Source organism: Neofelis nebulosa, chromosome 10 (genome assembly GCF_028018385.1).
Source record: "Neofelis nebulosa isolate mNeoNeb1 chromosome 10, mNeoNeb1.pri, whole genome shotgun sequence".
NCBI lineage: Eukaryota > Metazoa > Chordata > Mammalia > Carnivora > Felidae > Neofelis > Neofelis nebulosa.
This window is the reverse complement of record NC_080791.1, coordinates 24,142,149-24,168,806: the sequence shown is the minus strand read 5'-3', so window position 1 is coordinate 24,168,806 and position 26,658 is coordinate 24,142,149. Positions and strand designations below refer to the sequence as shown.

At 41.0% G+C, this 26,658-nt stretch overlaps 1 long non-coding RNA gene across 1 annotated transcript in view; it reads left to right on the top strand.

Annotated features, from left to right (window-relative positions):
• LOC131488538 (uncharacterized) overlaps positions 1 to 26,121 on the top strand; it is a 46,251-nt gene extending 20,130 nt beyond the window's left edge. Inside the window, exons 2-3 of the long non-coding RNA XR_009250240.1 lie at positions 18,808 to 18,915; positions 23,112 to 26,121. This is a non-coding gene — a long non-coding RNA (uncharacterized LOC131488538). The remainder of the gene's footprint in view (positions 1 to 18,807; positions 18,916 to 23,111) is intronic.
• Positions 26,122 to 26,658: the final 537 nt, after the last annotated feature.

The following is a 26,658-nucleotide window of genomic DNA, read 5'->3' as shown; positions in this document are numbered from 1 at the left end:
ATTGAGCCACCCAGGTGTCCCTTATGAGAATGTAGTTTTATAAGAATATGGATAAGAGATCTTCAACTCAGCCTGGAGGTCCAGGATTTGGGGGAAGACAGCCTCTGGGCAACAGTTCTTGGATTTTAAAAGGAGTCATCTGGCCAACCAGAGAAAGAGAGAGGAAAGGCCTGGAGTGGGGGTGGGGGATGGGGGGACAAGTGTAAAGAAAGAGGGAGATCATGTTGTGGTAGAGTACTCCATAGGAAAACTACAAATTCAGAGGTAACATGAACTCAGATGAAGCTTGCAAAGTAAGCAAAGGTCATAATACAGAGGGCTTTTTAATGCCAAGTTAAGATGTTCTAACTTAATTCTATGCCCGTTGTAAAACCATTGATGGACTTTTGATAAAAGACATAATGATGATGATGATGATGATGATGACGAAGACGATGAAATTTGCATCTTCTGCACTGGGCATTTGGATTCTTCAAGAAAAAAAGAAGCAGAATGGGAAGGATGAAACTGAAGGTGGTGACCACAGCTGAGATATAGACAAGAAATGATGACAGCAGGACACAGACCAAGGGGGATGGAGTTGAAGAGCAGTAGAGGAGGGAGCAGATTGGAGGAAGACTGAGGAGGTTAACAAAAGGTGTTACGTCTGCTAGGTTTGTGATATTGCTTGCAAGGGGAAAGTAAGAAGAGAGAAGAATCCAGGTCCAGGCCCAAATTGCCAACAGAATCATCCAGTAATATCTGAACCAACAAGTGAGCTAGGGAACACAGGAGGAAGACTGTGTTTCGAAAATGCTGTGCGATGTTTGCTCTTGAAAATCAGTTATGTGCCTTTTTCATCTAGTAGATCCAACATATACTACACTGCAAAGCAAATAGCTGATGGGACATATTCAATAGATCCAGATTCCCAAACTGAGTGTGCGAGAGCTCAAGTTCCTGCTGAGCCAATTCCCCTAAAGCCAAAAAGGAAATAGCCAGTGTTTGGGGCAAATGTGAGAAATAGCTGAACACTCTACTGGTTTCTAAGCCTGCCTGTTGCTGCTACAAAATGAGGTCCCTGCCAAAGTTCATGGGGACAGGACTGGGGAGGGGAGGATGCTATTGGGGTGGAAAAATAGGAATGCTTTGCAGAATTTTGATTTAGAGCCTCAGCTGTAAATGCCCGTTGTTTCACTAACTTCATTTTGCTAATGCAAGAACAGCTTTTGCAGTAATAACATATTTCAGTGTGAATGTCTTTTTAATAATCCTTAATTTGAGTCCTAATTCCCTTGATAGCCACTTTGAGGAGACAACCGCATTCCAAAAGTAACACCGCATGAGCGCATTTGAGAAAAGACTAGCCATATGTGCACACACACACAAAATCATAAAGCGGGTACACGTATTTTAATTCATTATCATATTTCTTAAATGTCATCAAAGGAATACCCCGAGCCCTGTAATAAGCAACTGTTCAGAATTTCATGGGCATCAGCAATTAACAGCCCGTACCTTATCACCAGTCAGAATTTGTGCAGGACGGAGATAGAAGACAGCGATGCTATGATAAAAAGAGCAATAGCAGAGAAAGACAAAAGAGATGAATAGAGAAAAAAGCACAACTTCTAATGTAACCACAGAAGCCAGGGCAAGCGCACAGCTATGGGGACAGCTGAATATATTTTATCATGGGATCTGATATAATTTAGCAACATTTTTTTTTTATCCAGTGGAGAGAGCCAACAAGCTAAGTCGGATCAATGAGTTGACACTGATGGGTCCAGAGTAACAAAGCTGCCAAGAAAACATTAATGCCAACAAAGAAATATGTGTGTGCCCTCACCTCTCCCCTCCTGAGCCCTTGGTAGAATACATTTATTTTTGTGTTAAAGAAAATTGCTCACAGTAGCACCCCTACTCCTGATCCATTCCCAGCTGTTCTATTCTTCCCACCTGCAGTCATTCTTAACTCTTGCTCTGAGAACAGTTTCATGAGACCAGCTTTGAAATTTGGACCAGGAGTCTCAGAGAGGCTTAGACACCATAAAAGAAATACCAGCAACGCCATATGTTTATACAACATACTTCACCTAGCCTGCCCGGAGGGAAGAATTAATTAACAAAGGGGAAACCAAATATCAGATTCATTATTCTTCCAACTCCAGTCCAGACCAAGTCAAGTCTCCTTGTTATCAGGGTTTTTTGTTTGGTTATCATCCTACATTCCTCCTTTATTGTACTTATCAAAATGTTCTTGAATAATTAATTGTGTAAGTATTTTTTGTTGTCTGTTTCCCTGACTGTGAACTCCAGGAGAATAGGGACTGTGTTTGTTCACCAATCCCTTCCCTGAATCTCATGAACACTCAGTAAATATGTGTTTAGTGGTTGAAGGAGGAAGCTAGGAAGAGGGAGGAAGGAAAAAGGCAAAAGGAGAACAAGGTAAGACAAAAAGAAATGTCAACTCTTGGTTACTCATGAGCTGAGTATATAGCTAAACATTTCGCAGGCATTTTGGTTCTATATGTTTAGTAAGCATTTGGGCCATGTGACCCCACCAGAGTTTTACTCATACATAAGAGGTCTTACAATTTATGATCCAGGTTGCATTTTCCCCAAGATATGCCTGCTACTGGCCTGCCATTTCTTTGTCCATTACTATGAACAGAGAAGGCAAGATCAGCTCTACAATTTATGAAATTTCTGTCTCAAGACCCAACAACGTATTTGAACAGAAAGAAAAGCACAGCAGAGTGATCCAAAAGAAAAAAATACAGTAAGCATAATTTCATTTGATCACGACTCTCTACCTTTGCATTGGATAGTTCCATCATTTATGCACCACTTCAAAAGTAGCCCCAATCACAAGAAGTCTTAAACATCATGAAACAATCATCTACAAGTAGCAAAATAATTGTTCATTATTTCTGGTGATGCTATAAGTACAAAACACAACACACGACACACACACACACACACACACACACATACACACACATATGCACACATATGCACACATATGCACACATACAGATACCCCTGGTGGTGGCACCCTAAAGGTAACCTGTCTTTAAAATTTTCCAAAGGACATAGGTTCTACAGCACTGAGCAATAGAACTTTGTGGAATCATGATGTTCTTTATTGATGCCATCTCCAATAGGGTAGATTCTAGCTACATGTGCCTATTGAATACTTGAAATGTGGTTGATGAGACTACAAAATTAAATCTTTAATTTTATTTAATTTTAATCCATTTATATTGAAATTTTAATAGCCATATACGGTTACTGGCTACTGTGTAAGACAACTCATGATAACACCCAAACAACTTGGCTGACGAGGAAGTCTGGCCTTGACCTCATACTCTTTGACTTTCTAATTCCAAAAATAGTCTGAATAGGTACTTCTAGCAATATCTGACTATCCTTCAATTGATCAGCCAACTACTGGAGATACATTAAACTGTGCAAATAAATATTAACCCTCCCTTTCCATAATTTGAATTGAAATGTCTATTTCTGGAGTGACCTCTTTGGTTTATATACAACAGAGAAGGGGGCATTGCCTCTAAAATGTTGGAATGCACATGCCTTATATGAAAGAAGACATGTAACTAGGGACACCTGGGTGGCTCAATCAGTTAAGCGTACAACTTTGGCTCAGGTCATGATCTCGCTGTTTGTGAGTTCAAGTCCTACATCGGGTTCTGTGCTAACAGCTCAGATCCTGGAGTCTGCTTCAGAGTCTGTGTCTCCCCTCTCTTTTCCCCTCCCATGCTCATGCTCTGTCTCTCTCTGTCTCTCAAAAATAAGTAAACATTGGGGCGCCTGGGTGGCTCAGTCGGTTGAGCGTCTGACTTCAGCTCAGGTCATGATCTCACAGCTCATGAGTTCAAGCCCCACATCGGGCTCTGTGCTGACAGCTCGGAGCCTGGAGCCTGCTTCTGCTTCTGTGTCTCCCTCTCTCTCTGCCCCAACCCACTCGCATTCTGTCCCTGTCTCTGTCTCTGTCAAAAATAAATAAACATTAAAAAAAAAAAATAAGTAAACATTAAGAAGGAGAAAAAGAAGGAGAAGGAGAAGGAGAAGACATGTAACTCTATGCTCTGGTGCGTCTAGGTAGTTCCAAATGTGGAAGACGATAGTGGGCAGGAAAGATCAGTGGAAATCTGAGAGGCTCAAACTGAGAGAAATAGAGTGGTTAGTTCACAGTCTGAATCTTACAAAGGCAGGAGATAGAAGTAGAGTGAATGTTTATTCTAACAAGGGCTCTGTAGAGGTTACCTAACTGTATACCAGTGAAAATCAGTCTGAATGCCACCTTAGCACTGTAGACTCTCAATACTTGTCCTGGATCATAAAGCACGTAGAAACAAATTTCCGCCAAATAACTGTTCCTAAGGGTGCAAATAAACTTTAGGAATTATCTGAAGATTTTAGCTGTCAATGTTTCCTCTCTTTCTCATTCCCCTCCCCTAGTCTTTTACTGAATCAGTAATAGGGTCCCCTGGGTTGCTCAGCGGTTAAACATCTGACTTTGGCTCAGGTCATGATCTTATGGTTCATGGGTTCGAGCCCCACATTGGGCTCTTTGCTGACAGCTCAGAGCCTGGAGTCTGCTTTGGATTCTGTTTCCCTCTCTCTGGCCCTCCCCTGCTCACACTCTGTCTCTCTCTCTTTCACTCAAAAGATAAATAAACATTAAAAAATATATATCAGTAATCAATTTTTGGCTATCTACTGTTTCAGGCTCTGTATGGAGCATTAGGGGCTCACCACTGAACTAGACCGAGACCTAACCTTTAAAAAGCCACCTTAGGTTGGAGAAACAAACAAGTAAACAGTATTAAGTTACCCTAAAAAATAAAAAAAACTCATCGAAAAACTAACATCAAAAATTTTTGAGCTTCCGCTAAATGAAAGCTGGAATAAACACGCAGTATTTGCACACAGTTCCAGGCCCAGACACCACTACCACCAAGCTCACTGCCCTTACACGTACACAGGCACACACACAGGCACACACACACACACACACACACACACACACACGCAATAACTTTTTCATACTCTACAAAGCCCAGAAAAATGACAGGGGGACTTGTTTTTTTTTCTTTTTGTTTTATTTTTATAAAAGATATTCATATCATGATTTTTGCCTGCCTTTACTTTTCCAGGATGCCAAAGGTAACACTATTCAAAATTTCTAAAACTTTTAATTAATTTATTTTGACTTTGCTACATATTTTACATCACTAAGGATACCAGGTATTGGTCAGTGGGATGACCAGGTAAAGATGCTGATACCACCATCCAGGCTGGCAAGTTCTGTAGCCACATGCATTCAAGAAAAGCTCTAGCTTGGGCGTTAGTGTTGGATTGTTTACACTTATTTGGAGAAGGGGGATGTCGCCCTGACACACTTTTGTTCCAGAGGGATCCGTTGATTTTATAATTGAGCTGAGTTTAAAATGCGAAACAGATTGGCTTTGCTGGCAAACTCAGAGCACAGGTGTGTTTATTTCTTCATAAAACAATGGTGCTCCTATACAAAGCCCCAGGACCCCACATGGACCCCCTATTTCTCTCCACACAACCTCATCACCTGAATCACAGATGGAACCTACTTAACTCATTCCTTATGCCTTCTACTCCTCTCTTAGGCTCACTTAATTACCCCAAGCTATTGCTGAGTTATTTTTCAAGGACATATTTTTAAAATTATATCTCTTAGTTTACCAACGGGCATACATTTTTAAAAAATAATCTGATGCCTGATATGCATGAGTATCGCTCTTCAGTAGTGAAAGTACCATCTGTTCTTTAGAGTTTCAATTTCATGGAAATACTGTCTTTGCTTTGGTTGCCCTTGCTCCCACCCACCACGTCATCCTCTTATAATACTCCCCTCCCCCAAGATACCATCTCAGGATCCATCAAAAGCATTACACTTTGTCAAGTTTTCCCATGTTGAATTAAAACAACCAGAATACTGAGTTTCCTTTTTATGTCCCTTTATTTATGACTCAGTATTCCTAACTCAACCTCTGCTATTGACCTTGGGTCACAGAGAAGAATATAACAAGAGGCTATTTTTCAAATAACACACAATAAATAAAGGAGATGTGTAAGCAGTTTTAATACATGGCCATGTGTATGATAATATAAGTACGATAACAAAGCTAGGATTAGATCAGAGAAAGAAGAGCAAGTCCGTATGAAGGGCCAAAAAACTCCCCAGAGGAGACCCTTCTTTTGTAGAGTTTCATAGGAGCCAATCATATATAAAAGCAGGAGGAAATTATTTGAGGTCAGAAGCAGGCAATTATTCCAGGTTTAAAGGATACATGATTGGGTGTTTATAACTAGAGGTAGGTATAAGAAACTAAATATTTATTGAGCACTTGTTCTATGATAGACATTTAGCATGAATCTGAATACATTGTTTTATTTATTCCTACTGCCACCTAGAACCAGAGATAGTTTTCCCATCTTATAAGGGAAGAGACTGAAGCTTAGAGAGTGTAAGTAAACTACGTAAAGCCACAGAGCAAGAAGTAGGGACATAATTTAATACCATATGCAAAGTCTGTCTAGTCCTTCCACTATATTTTGTAGGATTTTCTCAGCTGATCTTCCTTCATGAGAAGCAGATTTGGCCAAGTTCATAGGCAAACATTATCTTGTGCTCTCTGCACCCCCCCCCCCCCCGCCACCCCCAGAGTTCTATTCCTGTTATCAGATAACAGAACATCAGGTACAATTTCGTTCAAGGAGTGATGAATCCACAGGTAAGCTCTGGGAGTTCAGCATGCCTGGATACCTTTCTGGTGCGATGTCATCTCCACTGGAGGTCTCTGTTTCCCTCAACCCTTATTCCAAACTTTTAGAGAAACTGCTGGCAAGGTTATGCTAAGGATAAAGTTAAACTCTGCCTGACTTTCTTCAGGCTCTAGGCTCTGGAAGTCAGTCCAAAGTCAAGAAAGCCAACAGTGCTTTTCCTGGTCATTAGGTTTATCAACTCTCTGTATCTAGTATACGCTCCATTAAAGGAGCTGTGTGACATCTACAAGAGAAACAAAACAACAGTCAGGATGACAGTAGCAGCAGCTCTTAAAATAATAGAACCACTTCCTTAGGGGGGAAAACCTTAAAAGTTAAGTTACTTTCTCATTTAGTTATCTCTACCCATTATTCACACCAATGTACACTTAGCAGGGGAAACGCAAGGCAGCCCTTTACTGCAGTGAATGGATTCTAACTTTATACAGGATGCCAATTTTCTGACATCTGTGGAGTTGCTCTCAGAACTTGTTCTTCCTGGGAATTAGACTGATGTCTCTTGGCCATGGCTGGTTAGCTCTGATGGTTAGGGCACTATGATAATAAGGCCAGGCCCACGGGTTTGATGCCAGTGACATCCAGTCAACCATGCCTGTCCCTTTCCATTCATTCCACAGCTATTTATGGAATGTTTACTAGGTGCCAGATCATGTGGAAGGCAATAAACAAAGTGAAAAGGGGGCTACTCTTATTCTGAAGGAACTCACAGTTTAATGGAAAGACAATGGCACAGAGAGAATAAGTCATCAGTGGGCAAATGATCAAAGCACTCTGACGGCAGACAGAGAAGCAATCCCAGAGCCTTGGCAGTTGTCAGGATATGGTAGCATCCTTGGAGGATAAATGAACTGTACAGTGAAGAAATAATGGGCCTCACCAGACTTTCAGGTCATGCACACACGTACAGAGATGTTTGTTGCTAAATATGATGCAGTCTGCCTGTGAAAAATGACTGAATAACATCTTGGAAGAGCTGTGACTAATTCCACCTAAAATCGGCACCCAGTGGGTAGACCTCAGCCCCTGGAGTGAAAAGTCCCAAGATAGATTTCAGCCTAGGCCAGAAGCTCCTCTTCCAAATACCTACCAGAGTTAGTGAGGTTAATAAGGGCCAGTGAAGGTCTCCAACCTGATCCTTAGGAACGCTCTAGCCATAGAAACATACGTCCTTCCACCCATGGAGGAAAACAGCCAGGAGTATCTATCTGACCAATGTCTCTAAAATGGGAAAATGTGAATGGATCAATGCAAATCAACCACTCCTGAAGAAAGAAATCTCAAACTATATATCACACAAATTTTAGATATACACGCAATGCAGTAGTACAGTATTAATCTTACCACGGTGCTCTGGCAAAATTACTCTGCTGCATTTCCGATATTTGGAATGAGGGTGTTCTTCACATTTAAAATAGAAGGACACTGAATCATGTAGCATAGGGATGACTTCTGCAAGGCTCTGTCGTAATTCAAGAGTAAGGGCAGAAATAATAGAGTAACAGAGAGTAGTATGAGTAAGGAAACAATAGCCCTGCCCTTGGCCATCAGCTAATCTCTCTACAATGGGGGAATGGAAGGATCCTGGGGTCTGGACCCAGACAGTCTTTGGCTCTGATCCTCTGCCAATGATTGACTATGTAACCTAGTACAAGTTCACGAAATGTTCCCTGGCCTCAGTTCTTTATTTGTACAATAAAAGAAAAATTCCACTGCCACGGGATGGCTGTGAGTTTTAAATAAGATATTGGATGCAAAGTACTTCAGATGACACACAGTAGAAATCAAAATCTTCCAGTGGCCTTCTCTCATTTTGCTTGCATCTGAAAAATGTGTGCCACCTCCCAGATATGCAAAACTCTGAGGTCCTGAGTGATAGATCTTCTAGAAATCCAAAGTCATTATTTGCACTGTCACTTTATTCTGATATTTGAAAGATCTCTTTAGAACAACCGCAACACGTGACTGGGATACAATTAGGGATTTGCATTATTTTGCTCCTGCTAACCTCTGCTCCTCCAAAACATAAGAGGGTTGAGCTAACTGACACATTATATGTTATAGAAACAGGCAGCTCACATTCAGGTTGAAGATTAAACTGAGCCTGCCTATTGCCAGGGCTTTGTTTATCACCTCTGCATGTTAACTGTTGCCATTTAGCAAGCCTGGGTGCTGTAATTATTACCTGAAGCAAATAATATAGTCAGCACTTTATAAGAAATGCAAACTCCTCACCCTTCCTTTGGTTCTCAGAGCAATACCATTAATTATGATAAATTCTTCTGATATTTCTGTGACTGTGGTAGGTAATTTCTTAGGTATTCCTCTGCAATTTGACATCAATCATTGTCCACTTAGCATAAATTAGGGCCAAGACTCCGTGGCTGAATTTCACCGCTTATTATGCCTCATTCAGGGGAGCTAATTCCTTCTTAAATATGTATGAAAAAATTTAAAGGTAATTTTTTTTAGTATTGAATGTTTTTTTAGTATTGAATGTTCCCCAGGCACAAAACTCATGCAGGGATTGTTAGAAGCCATCCTGTCTTTCTGCCCTATGAGGAGGATAAATTTCCTAGTAGAGTCCTGGAACTTCGAGATTCTGGGTTTTTGAATTTTGTACACAATGTTCAATTAACACATCCCACTACTTTGTCTAATTGTCTCTTGCCTTCCTCTTCTCCACAACTCATTTAATAAACTTGACAAAGTAGATTCTCATTAATTGAAAATCTGCAAAAGTGCTGGGCTATTGATTGCTTCTTTTCAGTGCATTTAAATCCTCAGAATAGATACCACCCAGGACGGAGGGTCAGAATAGTAGTATCGCCACATAGCAAGGTCACATGACATTAGGACACCATGAAGAACTTCCTGAGGAATTTGATCCCTCCTTTCTTTCCTCTCTTCCCATGGATTCAAACATCTGAAGTTGTCCCTGGAAAAACTGGCTGACAGCTCTCCAGAGTAGCATGTTCATGTGAAGGAACCTCCCTGCTTATTGAATCTGCACTTAAAGTTGGGGAAATCATATGATTTCTATGATACAGGAATTTATCAGTAAACATTCATATAGCGATGTTCTAGAACTCAGCAAGGCACTACTGACACTAAGCAAATGTGGGTATGGCCCACTGACTGTTGGGTGGGTGGGACTTGTTTTCCTGGAATGGAATATAGCAGTGACAATTCCCACAGCTCAGTTATCTGGCATTGAAAATAGCTTCTCCCATGTAATCAGATGTGGAATGAATCATAGGTCTGGAGAAATAAGTGAGGATTCATGAGGAAGGTGAAATTTGAGTTGCAGCCTGAAGAATCCCCTAGGACAGGTAGGTGGGGTGGGTGTTATAATAATCATACTGGCATGAGAAGCAGTAAGTGGTTAAGAAAAGTGACATCCTTCATGAACCAGGGAGAAGGTTGGCGGTTGGCCTGCTGTGCAATAAAGGTCTGACTGGAGAGTGTAATGTTGGATGGGTTTGCTGAAGCCAACCTTACAGTGTTCATGCTCTTTCAGATCTAGGACCTTGGCACAGGACAAATATTGCAGCTTACGGGAGAGGGGGTAGGAACTTCTCTCTACTAAATAAAGAAGATATTCTTGTAACCACTGTATAGACATCCCTCACAACTACAGAGTAAAAAAACACTATTTGACAAGACAAAACAAAACAAAACAAAAACGTGGTTAGACCCAAGACACTGAAACTCAACGTTTCATTTTTATAGATGAGGCTGGGTCTTGTGCCTTTCGGTGACTTACCGTCACATGGTCTGTCAGTGACTGCAAAGCGTTTCCTCTTGGACTACGGGGCCCTTTATTTTTGCTCTCCTTAACGACCCTCAACTCACTCCAACTTGTTCTGCCCCTTTAGAGAAAAAACTTCCTAATGATCTTTCACGAAGGCTGTCCCTCCACTAAAATCCTCTTCCATCCCAGATTAAGATTCCAAGGTCTAGCTCCAATGTCACCTCTCTGAAGAGGCTCTGCTGATTCTGGAGACCAGTCATGGTGCCGCCCCTTTGCTGAACTCACAGTCTTCCACCTGGAACTCTGATGGCTCTGGTTCTACGCAAGTGTTGTTCCTAGCCACTTAGATGCTTATCATATCTTTGAGATTATAAATCTCTCCAGGATGAGAATCTTGGATTGTTGATCTTGGTATCCCCTCTTGGCTTAGCACTTAACGAATTTGGTGAATTATTGTACTAAGTGTATTTACATCAACCAGTAGCTATCAAACACAATGTGCCCGAGCCATGAGTAAAAGTCTAAGATATAGCTGAGGATGATGCCTCAGAAATGTATTTCAGAGCATTTCCCGACCTTCGTCATCATTGTTATCATCATCATCATCATCGTTATCACCGTTATTGCCCACGGTGTGCTAGGCGCTCATTGTGACTTAGAACATTACAAATGTATGGGCATTCTGCCCATAAGTGGAGCTACCAGTTGGGACAAGATATCCTCCCCTCTAAACTCACTCTGTGAAATGTTGGCAGGTCTGATGGATTTGCCAAGCTAGCCGGCTTTGGTGGGAACTGAAACAATTTGTCAAACTCCAAGGGTTTGTGAGCATGAACGTGTATGGGAAAGGAAACTTAATGTTGCCTGGAATGTGAATCCAGAACTTTTAGCCAAGGCCAGACAAACCAGAAAGGAAATATCCCAAGGACACTGAAGTGGGCAACACAAGCCCCTGTGCAATTGACTCTGGTTAAAGGTTGACAGCAGGGAAGATTGACATCCTTGATTTCTAAGCAGTGAGAGTGCCAGGCTCCTGCAGAAAGGGGGTTCAGCCTCAAATTAAAGCAGCTATTTATAGGGATGGAAGGGGAATTGAATTCCCAAACCACTACTCTCGCCCTTGGCCTCTACTGACGCTCAAGTGTTTGGGGGGGATTGTGTGCTGAGTCAACAAGCACAGGGAGTCAGAGAATTGCATGTAATAGTGATTTGAGATACCTGTTGCTAAATAGGCATGGTCTTAGGTCTCTATCTTTAAGGAGCCTGGCCTCCGAATCAGGGGCTGTGATGGTGTTTAGAATCACAAAGTCTGAGTGACTGTGGAAATGCACTGGGAGGGAAAGGAAATTGGAATTGATCTATGTGATCTAGAGCTGGGTTTGAGGATAAGGATGGGTTGAGTATGGGGGGGAGATGCGGGAGTCCTGGAATGCTACAAGCCACTATCTGCCCACTGTGGGCACCTAATAAAAGTGGTCTGTTCCCAGACTGGTTGCTAGCTCTGTATCATCCAGCATTGTGACTTTAGTTCATCGAACTCTGTGCCTAATCTTCTTCAGAGTATTACTGTGGTTAGACAAGCCAGGATGTTTCATTAACATGTCTCTATCAAACCCTGTCAGCAAAACTAATAATAATAGATACCATTTATCAGCTATTTATTTCAATGAACATTGCTCTAAACTTTCCACATGTGTTCGTTTTACCCTCGTAAAAAGGCCAAGAGGTGGAAAATACTATCATTCTCTGTTTTACTGATGAAAAAACCTTAGAGACAGAGAAGAGAGATAACCCAGTTGAGGCCACACCGTTGACAAGTGGGGGATCCTAATTCAGGCAGTCTACTCCAGACCCAACACTCTTCAGCTGTATGGGACACGGTTGCTGGAGCCCGGACTGCCAGAGATGCCCTAACCCCTGAGAAAGATGTGTTCACAGTAGGCTCCCCAAGATGGAGACTGGTCAGTTTAGTCACAGAAATCTAATCTGATATAATAACCCTTTGGTCTTCATGCCAAGGGCAGACTTCTCTTGTCTCTCCCCCTCCTCTGCCCACCCTGCTGTCTGTGGCAGATGATAGACCTGACACTTGGGAAGGCAGGATAGACCACTGGCTTCTGCCTTTTTGCTCAGTTTCTCATTGACTCTGCAGGGGATTGGGTGAGGGAACGGGAAGAAGAGAGGAGTCAAAAACTTATAAGCATTGAAAAGTTCTCCTCTCACTCATCTGTCTTAAGGTGGCAGATGTTTAAGCCAATTCTCTGGACTCTGCATGTTTCCCTGGGTTCCGAGCGCTCCTCCTGCTGGGCTCCTACACTGTAAATCCCAGGGTGCAGACCATGCATTCTATTCCCCCAGCTGCTGCTTCCTGCTAAGCCCAGGTAACCTCACCGGTCCACTCCACACAGACTTTTTCTTTGGAATCCATACCCTTTTAGAGTTTTAAATAGCCCCAGATTAACTCTCAATCTGCGGAGCCAACAGTATAGTCCATGACCCCATGTGGCACCTGCAGCTCTTTCTTATCCAAAGCAACTCACTAGTCCTCCTCTCCTATCCTCCAGATTATCTAAGTGTGAGTCAGATATTAGCCCACCACACCTGCCAAAGACACACTGGCGCCTTCTCAAGGTCTCTAAATGTAGGCTGACAGGAGGTTTCATGGCATTTCCATGGTTCCCTCAAAAATTGTCTTCACCAAAAATTCTCAAATAGTAGACTCTTTTGAAATGACTCTGTGGGTGAAGGGAATTCAAGAGGCATAACACGTTTTCAGAGAGATCCTACTTTGCGTGTGCCTTATAGCGCACTGGCATCTTACTTTGGAATTTCTGTCATTATCTCAGTGCTTCAGTCAAAAGTTCCAACTCAACATCATTTCTTGAGCACTTGTGTTGTTTCAAGCACTATCAAAAGCATTCTAGGTGTATTACCTAAATTAAGTTTAAAAATAATTACAGAGGGGCGCCCGGGTTGTTCAGTCGGTTAAGCATCAAACTTCAGCTCAGGTCATGATCTCCCAGTTTGTGAGCTCAAGCCCCACATTTGGGTCTGTGCTGACAGCTCAGAGCCTGGAGCCTGCTTTGGGTTCTGTGTCCCTCTCTCTCTCTCTCTCTCTCTCTCTGCTCCTTCCCCAGCTCACACTCTGTCTCCCTCTCTCAAAAATAAATGAACATTAAAAAAAAATTTTAGAACGTAAGAAATATCAATATCCACATTTTGAAGAGCCTGCAACCTAGATTCCAAATACAGTTCAGTACAAAGTATGAACTCTTGGCCATTTTAAACAAAGGATCTGTACTTCTAAGTTGTCTACAACTCTACCATTTTACTCTGAAGCTCTTTCCAGTCTGACTCTCATCCCTCCCAACCTCATTAAAATGACTTTTTTGAAAGCCCTTGAGCACTTGTTGCCAGATCTTAGTGCCTGATATAGTTGAGCACTTCTATCGTCTTAAAATACTTTATTCTCTACGATTCCACACACTCTTCTGATTTGTTTCCCACTTCACTGGTACCTCTCTGCTTAGTTGTTCCCTTGCTACTTCTCCATGTAGCTTTTACATGTTGACCTAGATCTTTGTTATGAACCCTCTTCCCTTCTTTATTTACATTCTCACCCTAGGTGCTCAGCATGATGCTTTTAAATATCATGTCTATGTTGATAACTCCAATGTATAAATCTCCATCCTGATATCTACAAGTACATTTTTCACTTGGGCATCTTAATAGGTATATTTAGCAGAATTTTTCCAATATAGAACTTTTGATAACCTACTCAAATATGTTCTTCCTGCCCTCCGTCCAGATTTTCTTATAAAAAAATAGCATTATGGGGCACCTGGGTGGCTCAATTGGTTAAGCATCTGACTCTTGATTTCAGCTCAGGTCATGATCTTACAGTTCATGGGATTGAGCCCCATGCCTCATGCTGTCAGCGCACAGGCTACTTGGGATTCTCTCGCTCCCTCTCTCTCTCTCTCTCTCTGTCCCTCCCTCACTCATGGTCTCTCTCTCTCAAAAATAAATAAACTTTAAAAATTAGCATCACAGTGCAGCAACCCAAATACCACTGTTACACCATCCATAAATACCCAGTGCCCTTATTCTCTACCTTTCTTCCATCATCAAATCCCATTGATTTTACTTTTTTAAATATATTTCAGTCCTCTGTAACTTCATCATTGCTTTAGTCCAAACCACCATCCTTTTCCTCCAGATTGCTATGATATATTCCAGCTAATCTTCCTGATCTCATTTTATGTTATTACATCATTACATGGGAGGCAAGGTGACTGCTTAGAACTCTACATCAGATCACATCATCACTCTTTGGACTGAAGCTTCTCAATGCTATCTCGTTTTAATAAAATCCAAACTTGGTTCCATGGCCAACTTTTTTTTCCTTCCCCTCTCGAATTTCTTCTCTTCACTAATCATGCTTCAGCTGCAATGCCTACCCTTTATTTCTGAGCATGCCAAACCCTTTGCCATCTCTGGAAATTTACATTTGCTGTAACACAAAGTATTATTTATCCATGTGTTTGTTTGTTGGTCTCCCCTGCTGGTAACCAAACATCAAGGGAATATAGAACTTGTCTATCTTTTTGCTTGCCATATTCATGGGACCTCTCATACAGTAAGCACCCAAATGTTTCTGATTGACTGGGTGAATAAGATGAATGAAGGAATGAAGGAATGAAGGGATGAAAGGCTGAATCATGATATGTTGATAGATTGAATACTCCGTAAAGTAGGCAACCTATCAAATCCCTGAATAAAATCTAACAAATGAATATGCTACAAAATGTTAAACAAAAAATAGATCCTGTTTTCAACTGGCCCCCAACTTTCCTACAGATAACAGAGTCCCTTTGGCAGTTGAAATCACAACACTCTCTTTCTAGGTAGGGTTCAGAGTGAAGGCTCAGAGAGGGAAACTCTGGACATCTGATGAGCCTGAGGCAGGCAGGGAGAATGGCAGTTAGAGGAAAATGACCTTTCCATCAGAAAAAAAGTCTCCAGTCAGCCTTCAGGATCCTGAATGATCGCAGCACTGGAGGCTCCACTTGGAAGATTTTAATCTGAGAAAAATGGTTTAATACATAACATGCTGTGGGGATATTTGTCTGGGAGCAGACCGAGCTTAAGTCAAATACTCTGCATTTACAAATCCAACTGATTAATAAACAGCCAGAGAATTTTGCTCCTTCTCTACAATACACTCAGGAAAATGGATGGGTTTTATTATTCTACTTATTATTTTTTATCAGCAAAAGTAAAAAAAAAAGTGTTTTCACCCATCCCTCCTAAGCTGTAAAATGAGAGAGGCAGTATGATTGTATATTGCTCGAAAGAGATGCAATTATAGAGAATTATAAATCATATTCTTTTGTTTGGTTGGCATTTTTTGTTTATTTGTGTCTAATGCAAAGAGCAGGAGATTTACCATAATTTGCGTTCTGTAACCTGCAGTACATGTGACAGGAGAAAAAAAAAATCTATTAGCAGAAATGTGTTTTGCCTTTCTGGGCCGAAAGCAAAATAGCACCAGGTTGAAATATTCATCCATTTCTCCTGCCAGGGTTTATTCCTTTTAGTGACAGTCGTCTACCCTTAAAAAACAAACAGACACTTCTACTCTTAAGAAACAGACACGTCTACCCTCAAAAAACAAACAGGCAAACAAAAACTCTTAGGGATTTTCTCAAAAAAGATATTGGTCAAAATACAAAGCTTTGTCTCCGGGTCTGGTCTTTGCGGCTCATTAATAACTATAGTGATACACTTCTTACTGAGGGGAAAAAAGATTATTTCTCTTAGGTTTTGTTTGTAAAACAAATGTGAATGACCAAGTGTGTTTTGCACAGATTCTGACAGGAGGAAAATATGACTGGGAAATACATCTGCAGCATTATATGTACCCAAGGTAGGAATACGATATAGGAAAGAATTCTTCCACTGGGTTTTCATATGCTCTGCATTCTGAGGCCACATTTTATGGCAGTGTTTAAGCCTGAAAGAATAAGCCTAAAAGAATAATGCTTGAATATATGAGCAGGTTTTGTGATCATTTTCTCTGTATTATTTTCTCTGCATCCATTCAGGGCAAGTCAAGAGGATATATATTTAAATGTTAGTATAAAATCTTTAAACTAGACAATTGGAAAGTCGTTTAAGCTCTGAGGATAATAAGATATGAGACTGTGTTCCTAAGACAGTCTGGATATTATAATCCATTCCAAATAATTTTAGTTTTGTGTTATATATTCAATGACATACTCCAGGGCAGATATAAAACAAGTAAACCCACATGTCTCTTTGTGTGTGATCTATACATTTACATACAAAGTTGCCCTGAGATACTCACACACACACACACACACACACACACACAATTAGTAAAGATGCTTATAATAAAAGGTCAAAATGAAATAGAGATATTTGACTTTTTATGCCTTCTTATTTAGAGCACTTTCGGGTTCACTGGAAAATTAAGGGAAAGGTACAGAGAATTTCCATATGTCTCAGCAGCCCCCCTACATTAATAGCCTCCCCTATGTCAACATCCCCCACCAGGATGGCACATTTCACTGTAAGTGATGAACCTACACTGACACATCACAATCACCCGAAGTCTGTAGTTTACATTACAGCTCCTTCTCCGTGTTGTATGTTCTACGGGTTGGACAAATGTACAGTGACAGGCATGCACCATTACAGTATTCCACAGAGTATTTTCACCGCCTGAACCATCTTCTGGGTTCTACCCATTCATTCTCCTCCCATTCCCCTCAACCCCTGGCAACCACTAGTTTTTCTGATGGGTCCCCACTTTAGTATTTTCCAGATTGTCATATAGTTGGAATCATACAGTCTTATAGACTTTGCAGATTGGTTTCTTTCATTTGGTAATATGCATTTGACTCTCCTCCATGTCTTAGCATGGCTTAAGAGCTCAGTTATTTTTGTGATGAATAATATCCCATTGTCTGGATGCCCCACAGTTTACGTATCCCCTCACCTACACAAGGACGTCTTGGTTGCCTCCAAAGGTTAACAATTATGAAGAAAGCTGCTACAAACATCTATGTGAATGTCTGGGTGTAGATGAAAGTTTTCAACCCCTTTGGGTAAACACCAAGGAGCATGACTGCTAGATCATACAGTGAACTGCCCAACTGTCTCCCAAAGTGGCTGTACCATTTTTCATTCCAGCCAACAACGAATGCAAGTTTCCTTTGCTCTGCATCTGCACTGGCATTGGGTATTGTCAGTGTTCCAGGCTTTGGCCATTTTAATAGATGTGTGGTGGTATTTCATTGCAGTTTTAATTTTCATCTCCCTGCATATATACATATATATATGCATCTCTGTGCATATAATGTGGGGCATCTTTTCATATGCTATTTGCCATTTGTATGCCTTCTTTGGTGAGGTGTCATTTAAGGTCTTTGACTCTTTTTTAATTGGGTTGTTTGTTTTTTCATTGTCAGGTTTAAGAGTTCATATTTTGGGTAGCAGTCCTTTAGCAGATGTGCCTTCAAATACTTTCTCCCAGTGGTTTGCCCTTTCATTCTCTTCCCATTTGCTTTCACAGAGCAGAAGAGTTTACTTTTAATGAAGTCCAGAGTATCAATTATTAATTATGGACCATACCTTTGGTGTTGTACCTAACAATGCATCCAAGGTCAGGTTTCCTTCTGTATTACATTCTAGGATTTATGTAGTTTTATGTTACACCTTTAGTATGACCCATTTGGGGTTAATTTTTGTGAAGGATATAAGGTCTATGTCTAGATTCATTGTTTGGCATGGAGATGGCCAGTTGTTCTGGCATCATTTGTTGAAGAGATTATCTTTTCTCCATTGTATGAAGCATGGAATATCTCTCCATTCACTTAGTTCTTTGATTCTGCTCATGAGAGTTTTACAGTTTTCCTATATGGATTTTATATACACTATGTTACATACACATCTAAGTGTTTCATTTTTTGCAGTGGTAATATAAACAGTATTCCTTTCTTTAATTTCAAATTTTACTTGTCCATTGCTGGTGTATAGGAAAGTGATTAACTTTTACCCATTAACCTTGAATCTTAGGTTTTAAAATGGATTTTGTTGGATTTTCTGCCTAGTCAACCATGTTATCTGTGAAATAAGAGTTTTCTGTCTTCCTTCCCAACCTGTATGTTTTTTTCTTTTCTTTTCCTGCCTTATCACATCAGCTAAAATTTTCAGCTCAAAGTTGGAAAGGAGTGACAAGAAGGGATATGCTCAATGTGAACCTGATCTTAGTGGGAAAGAACACCATTAAGTATCATTCTCACCATTAAGTAAGTTGGGTTTTTTTTTTGTTTTAGTTGTTGTTGTTGTTGTTGTTGTTGTTGTTTTTGCTATAGGTCTGTTGTTGTTGTTTTGTTTTTTTTAGAATCTTTATTAAGTTGAGGAAGGTCCCCTCTATTCCCGGTTTACTGAGAGTTTTCGTCATGCATTGATGTTGGATTTCATCAAATGCTTTTCTCCATCTATTGATATGATCATGTGAGTTTTCTTTTTTAACCTGTTGATGAGATGGTTTATATTAATTGATTTCCAAACATTGAAACAGCCTTGCATCTTGCATACTTGAATAAACCTCACCCCATTGCAGTACATAATTTTACGCATTTTTAAATTCAATTTGCTAATATTTCATTGAGGATTTTTGCATTTATGTTCATGAGATACAGTTGCCGTCAGTTTTCTATTCTTGTAATGTCTTTGTCTGGTTTTAGTATTAGGGTAGTGCTAATTTTATAGAATGAGTTAGAAATTATCCTCTTTGCCCCTTTCCTCTGGAAGAGATTGTAGATAATCAGTTTAAATTCTTCTTTTAATGTTTGGTAGAATTCACCATTGGGCCAATCTGGGTCTGGAGCAATATTTGAGATTTTTGTGACAAAATGAGTTTTAGTCATGTGTGATATGATAGAAATTTGACAGAATAAAAGCCAGAAAGCATTAGGATTTGTTGGTTCCAGGGAAGCAAATATTAAGCATGATATCCAGCCTGTGATCTAAACTCAGATATATGCAATAAATAAATGAAGAAAGAAAAAAATAAAATCAGATACATGCAGAAGTAGAAGAAGGAGTTGTCAGAGAAAGACAAAGGCTAAAAGTTACCTAGGAACTGACAAGAGTCAGGCAGATCTTTTGCTACAAAAATAAGCTGAGGATAAATAACTAAGGAAAGTACCAGAAGAATCTGAAGAGGAGTAGCAAACAATGTTTTGGTGCAATCCAGCACAATCTTTTTAAATTTTATTCTCTATTGTAGAACTGCACTCATGCTAACTCAGCTCCATGGATCCTAAAGACATCACCTATACCCTGACAGTTTTGAAGGTTAATGAGTTAATTGCCAGTTTGGTATGGGTTTGATTAAATCAGGAGAAGGCTTACTTTTTAGTGCGTGTGCACATACAGACTCTTACGCACTTTAACTCAAATAACTTTTATTAGTTCCCCATTGCTCAGGTAATCTATTTCTGTGCAACAAACCAACTAAAAACTTCTAAAAAATATACCCATGGAACTTAGGGGTAAGGAATTTGGACACAGAGTAGCAGAAATGGCTTGTACAATGGATGACATGTGGGACCTCAATTTTGAAAAATTCAAAGACTTTGGGTGAGTTGTTGGCTGGAGCTTGGAAAGGTTTGGGGGGCTTTCAAGCACGTCTGGCAGTTGATTCTAGCTGATTGCAGGGACCTCAGGTAAACTGTCAACATGGCCTTTCTGAGTGGTCTCTACATATGGGCTAATTTAGACTCTTTCTCAGCCTGGATGCTGAGTTCCAACATGTGCTCCAAGAGAACAAGGTGGAGGTGCATAACATGTTTATGATGCAGCCTCAGAAATCACATAGTATCACTTCTGTAGTATATTCTTTATTAGTTGTTGCAGTCAAAAAGTTCTTCCCAGCTTCAAAGGAAGAGACATAGACAACACCACTTGATGGGAGGATGTCAAGGTCCTATTGGAAGAAAAGCATGAGGGATACAAGATATTGCATTGCCCATCTTTGGAAAATACAAACAACCACACCAGTAAATCAATACCAAAAAAACCACGAAATTTACTAAAAATAGAACACAATAAAATAATTTTGACCTTCAAAAAATTATCAGTATTGAGCTGATAATGGGGTAGATTTTAAAACTCTCTCATTCAGCAGCATTTGAAAGACGAATTCAGTAAGTCAGAGTGATCATCTGTATCTGTGGTTCTCTACTTTGGGGACCCCCATCTTATGACATTGTTGGGCTCCTGTTAAGGACCAGACTGCTGAAATACAGGGGTGGCTTCACAGCTTGTTGCTTAAAAAGGCTTAAGATTTGTGTTTATACTCTTCAGATTATGAAAGCAAGAAGATGGGGTATGCAGTTTTCAAAAAAGCCTGAAACTGTGAAGAAAACTGATGGAGAAAGTTTTAAATAACCAGATCTCTTAAAGAGATACTGGATCCATTCATACAGCACAGTAACCTATCTGTCCCACTCCATAGTCTCTGAGGGATCCAAAACCTGGTTGTTCATCTTCATACATACCTTGGGCAATATCGGTATCCCAGGAGACATGAATGCTGATTTGGACCACCTCTTCAGCATCATTGCTTTCTAGTTTCTCAAATATCATCTCCAATGACATTTTCCATTCTACTTAAGCTACTCATTCCCATAGTCTCATTCTAGACCTTGGCATTACTCAGAATTTCTCTATCTCAAAATCGTCCATCCTTTTACTATTCATGGTCTTCAAAGTCATGGAGAATTTTCATCTATTAGCTATCTATTTTCACCTAATTCTTCATCCCTTTCTTTCGTCCTTTCTGCAACCATCTCAGATTACTCCCTTATTATCATCTCAGATTGCATGGTCTATCTTTAAAAAAAATTGTTTTAATGTTTATTTATTTTTGAGAGAGAGAGAGCGACATACAGCATGAGCAGGGGAGGGACAGAGAGAGAGGGAGACACAGAACCCAAAGCATGCTCCAGGCTCTGAGCTGTCAACACAGACTCCGACGCGGCGCTCGAACTCACGAACCATGAGATCATGACCTGAGCCAAAGTCAGTCGCTTAACTGACTGACCCACCAAGGCACCCCAATCTTTTTAATAATATTCTTGTCATTGCCCTTAAGCTCTGTTTTCCCTCCTTTTTAACCATTCATTCTCCTTAGGGCTTAGTCTTTTGAAAACCAAAAGCAGGAAGACTCCTTCATTTTGACTTTCCCATACGTCTTCTTGAGGCCATGCTTTTTTTATTATTATTATCTAAATTCAAGTTAGTTAACATACACTATAGTCTTGTCTTCAAGAGTAGAACCCAATGATTCATCTCTTACATATGACACCGAGTACTCCTCCCAGAAAAGTGCTCTCCTTAATACCCATCACCCATTTAACCCATCCCCCCACCCACCTCCCTTCCAACCTCCCCTCCCCAGCAACCTTCAGTTTCTTCTCTGTATTTAAGAGTCTCTTATGGTTTGCCTCCCTCACTGTTTTTATCTTATTTTTCCTTCCTTTTCCCTATGTTTCTCAGGTTTCACACATGAGTGAAATCATATGATATGTCTTTCTCTGACTGACTTATTTTGCCTAGCATAATACCCTCTAGTTCCATCCACGTTGTTGCAAGTGGCAAGGTTTCATTCTTTTTTCATTGCTGAGTAGTGTTCCATTATACAGGCGATGCTCAAGTGTGGGAAAAGGGAAAAGAGGAGAAATACTTGGAAGGAAAAACAAACTTGACTAATATTTAGCAAAGAATATCTGGCCACCTGAATAATTTAAAAGTTAATGTTGCTAACTACTGTGAAGGAGAAATTCGTTCACTATCAGAATGTGTCATAGTGATCTTAACTGTTCCCTCATCAAGGGCCCAAGGAATAGGGTGAAGGCTTCTGATCATTAGAGCAATGATGCACATCCTTCTCCCAGCATTTTATACTTAAAGTCGGTAAATCTGGCTCCCATCACCAAGAAATAAAGATGACGTAGTCTCCACTCCTCCTGTACAAGTTTCTCAGCATCCTGCTGCCTTTGATTTACTTTTGTTTGGAGGGCTTCCTTAGACAATTGTTTACTTTCCTCTAATTTTGTCTGAAAAATGATGATGGGTACAAGTGAGGATGATGCAAAGTGGAAGAGGGAAGTGAAAAATCTCCCCAAACCCGTCCTTCCCTTAGGATAAACCCTGACTCTGCATTTGTACCCCAGCACCCCTAGCATCTGGGGCCACAAAAATCACCATGCATGAAAGGTGATGGCGTTGAACAAACCTGACATTCATCTTCTGTTGAGCTTTGGCAAAGAACATTAATTTCTAAGCGTAAGTAGTCTTTCTCTGGAAGTTAATAAGAGACAATCATTGTGTTCAAAGATGGAAAAAGAGACAAGGGCAAGAGCTTAAGTTACTATTAAGAATCAGCAGCAAATTCTGAGTCCTGACTTCAAATCCCTTTTCATTTTTCCTCCAGATGATCTGATCCATCCATGCCTGCTGACCATCAGCCACAGATCATTGGCTTGTCTTATGGCAAAGTCAGTACACACCGGAACGTGGTTGCCTCATCTGAATGCCCGAGGAAAGTCTACAAGCTTCTCTCTCTTTCAAGTTGCTCTCTTTCTCGTCTGTCTCTTTGCACCAGATCTGCCAGCCTCCAGGAGCTGAGAGGGGCAAGATAGCAACGAGGCCCCATCCTAGGGTATGGTGTGTCAGTTGCTAACATGGGTTCGTGGTGGTGGGTCCTTCTGTCTGTATTCAAAATCATAGCAATCCATTTAGGCACCGCTGTTCCTTCCAGGCAAATGTGCAATAACACAGTTGGCCCATTAACATTGCAGCTGCATAGAAGATTAGTCACTTTGCGCTGTGCTGCCTGGTTAAAGCATCCACGACCACTTACGGAATTTGGGAACAGCACTGCTGCAATGAGCTGATGCACTGTTTACAATCATTCTCAATACAGACAACACATCATTCTTGGTTTTCTGTGTGGGTTGGGTGGCTGAAAACATCTCCCACCAAGCTGATACTTTTTATACAGCTCTAGAGTGGGGGAAAAAAAGAGCCTTCCTGATGCTCCTTCTGCTCTCCATTGGGATTCTCCATTGAGGAAAAAGATGGGTTTCATCAACCGTCCCAAGAAAATAGGCTGATAACTTCCTCAATTAAGCTGTGGCTTCTTAAATTCAGGGCTTGTGATTGGTTACAATGGATCCTGAAGCCTCTACAGGATAAGAACTACGCATGATTCTCCTGAAGCATTTAACATGCATGGCACATGCTATTAGCCCCTTTGGTTTTAATTTATCCTGAGAAATGCATCTCTTTTCACGCAAATATTTTGTAGATATTGACGTATGGACGTTTTAAAGATTTTAGGATAGATGGAAGACAACTTTGCAGAAGCTATTTCCGTTTTCACTCCACGCCTTAAATATAAGGAAGAAAGGCCCTTGGCACAAAGGGTGAGCCTATTTCCAAACGTTCACTGGAGTCGGCTTCTTTGGCCCTCTCTGGGATGTGAAGCGACAACAATGTGAAATAGCTCTCAAGTGCAAAAATAACTAATGGCATCTGAAAGAGTTAGGCCAAAGATGGCAAATACCTCGTCCCAGGCTTCAACTGAAAGCTGAACACACTTACCACACTTCCACTCTGGAACAAAATGAGGGGCGTTGGAGTGGCTCAGTCAGTTAAACACCCGGCTCATGACTTTGCTCAGGTCATGATCTCATGGTTTGTGAGTTCGAGTCCCACATCAGGATCCATGCCGTCAGCATGAGCATGTCCTGCTTGAGATTCTCTCTCCCTCTCTCTCTCTCTCTCTCTGCCCTCCCCGGTCATGCTCTCTCTCAAAATAAATAACTTAAAAAATAATTAAAAACAAGAAATATAGCACATCAAACTGTAATTAAAATAAAAACTTAAACAAATATATACATAGAACATACTAGAGAGATGGGGGGGGAAAGTCAGCTTTATTACTGGTAAAACATGCTTAAGAAGTCTTTTTAAATGTGTCACTGCAACTGGGTTTGCTAACGCCTTCCCTAAAATGACAGCCTCACCCCTGTTGCCACAAGACATCACAGACAGCCCTGGAATTAGTCTGCTCAGGCTGCCGTAACAAAATACCACAGGCTGGGTGGCTTAAACAACAGACATTTCTTGTCTGACAGTTCTGGAGGCTGGAAGTGCAGGAACAAGGTGTCAGAAGATTTGGTTCCTTCTGGGGTCTCTCTCCTTGGCCATCTTCTCTCTGCACCCTCCTGTGGTCCTTTCTCCGCATGTGTCTATGTCCTAAATCCTCTCTTTTTATAAGGACACCAGTCAGATTGGAGTAGGGCCCACCCTACCGGCCTGATTTTAACTTAATTGCCTCTTTAAAAGCCCTTTCTCCAAATAGGGTCACATTCTGGGGTACTGGGATTCGGTAGGCAAGAATTTTGAGGAGGTGAAATTCAGCCTGCAACATCCCTCCAGCAAGTGCAGACAGTTTGCTACAAGGAAAGGCAGAGAGGAGTTATTTTTCTGGGGGACAGCTCAGCTGATCGTTTCTCAGTCCTGGCTGTACATTAGGGCCAGCCAGGGAACTGTGAAAGCCATCAGTGCCCGGAGCTCGACCACAGGTAAACTGAGGTCTAATCTCTGGGACTGGGGCCAAGATATGAGTGGGTTTTGGAAGCCCCACTAGATGACGATGGTGTGCATTCAGCACTGAGATCCACCAGATTCACTCAAAAGAGGCAGAGAGAAAGGAACAGGATGGGGGCACACACTCAGGTCCTTCTTACAGTATTCCCAATTCCACGAGGTGCTTCCCTTCAGAAAGATGAGAGGGGAAAGAAGGAGACTGACTGCCCCTAAGTATTCCTTTCCCTATGCAGGATGTAGGAGACAGGGAGCCTGGCTTAGCAGAAACACATCAATTATGCCTGGCCTGGGGGGAGGAGTGTCTTGCCCCCCACCACTCCTGACATCTGCAAAGGAGGCGAGGCTCAGTGTCTAAGAACCAGGTCCTGTATTGCCAGCTCAGGCACAACCTTCTCAAACCTTCATCTCCGACCATCTCCCTGGGGCAGCAAATTGTTCCAACCTGCCCTTTGCACGGGACACTGATGGACCGTGGGAAGCTGAGATTTAGTTCTCCATTTCCTGCACCCCTCTGGCTACTGGATCTCAATTCTGGGCAGCTGGTCAACCCATCAGGAATCCACTAAAGCAAATCATTTTGCTTCTCCACAGCAGGCTGACTTCAGTAACCACCAAGAATTCATTACTGCTCTGGTTTGTTTACACTCGCTAGGAACAGACAGTGCCTGTGAATTATTTGGAGACACGCCTTTCCCTATAAATCAGGTTTAATCTATGCTTCAGATACGTAAGACAGCATCTGGAGCTTCCTCTTTCTTCCCCCTTTTTTTCTTTAGTCAAATGGGTATGGAGGCACCTCCCTTTACAGGTCATATCCAGTAGGAAAAACAAAACAAACAACAACAAATAAATAAATAAATAAATACCTTCGAATTCAGCTGTATGGATCTGAAGCAGTTGGACACCTGGGTTTTAGCCCCAGCACCACTGATAACCATTTATATGAATTTTGGAAAAGTTATTTATCTCATCTCTAAAAGGATAGAAGTATTAGACTCGCCATGATTTACATGATGTGGAATCTCTAGATGAATAATGACAAATGAAGACAGAAGAGAGACACTGGCCATTTTTCATTTAATTAAATTAACTAAATTGTTACTGATCACCTACTACGTGCTGGGACTGTGCTGGCATCGATATAAAGCCATCCAGAGCATGCCTCTGCCAAGAAGTCCACTTTTAAACACACACCTTGGTTAGCATGGTAGAGAATAAGCATCTTTACTGGCCATGGCAGTTATAAGGATGTCTTGATTGATTTCTTTAAAAGAACAAAATATTAAGGTTTGGGCTGCATATATATAAATTTCTTTGGAGAATGTTAGGAGCACCCTTTCCCCAGAGACAAGACAACCAATAGC